Below are 740 nucleotides of genomic sequence, written 5' to 3'. Positions count from 1 at the left end.
AATTTTGTAGATAGGGTATCTCATAGCACCTTAAGCTTTAGTAGCTAAACCGTTTACAGGTAAAACCAGACGTTTACATTCACTGTATAAAAAGACATAAAACCTTTTTTTTCTTACTATCTGACATTAAATGTGACTAAACTTTTCCCGTTTTAGGTCAGTTAGGATTCCCAGAATTATTTCTATTTGCTAAACACCAGAATAATGAGAGAGAGAATTTTTGAGAGTATTTTTTATTACTTTCTTCAAAGTCAGAAGTTTACATACACTAAGATGCCTTCAAACTGTTTGGGAAAGCCCAGATGATGATGTCATGGCGTTGGAAGCTTTTGATTGGTTAATTGACAACATCTGAGTTAATTGGATTCACACCTGTGGATGTGTTTTAAGGCTCACCTCAAACACACTGTTCACATTGTTCTCTGGCTCTCTGCTTCTTCTTAAGTTAAATATTTAACTTACTTGAGCAAATTTGTCTCATTTACAATATTGTAAGGTCTTTACCCTGTTATTCAAACTAATCATTTCTAATAAAAATTGTTATTGTAGGGCCCTAATCTTAAACTAGTCAAATTGAAAGTCATTTGTGTTATTTATAATATCATGTGTCTTAACCTTAATATTTAATATTGTTAGCTAAACTTGTATAACATTGTGTGTTCCTAATCTTCATATTTAATGTAGTCAGGTAAATTTATAATAAATATTAACCTTAATCTTAAGATTTAAACTAGTGAGAT

The sequence above is a fragment of the Stegastes partitus genome, unplaced genomic scaffold, assembly GCF_000690725.1.
Source record: "Stegastes partitus isolate 25-593 unplaced genomic scaffold, Stegastes_partitus-1.0.2 Scaffold1300, whole genome shotgun sequence".
NCBI classification, from domain to species: Eukaryota; Metazoa; Chordata; class Actinopteri; family Pomacentridae; genus Stegastes; species Stegastes partitus.
This window is presented reverse-complemented; position numbering follows the sequence as displayed.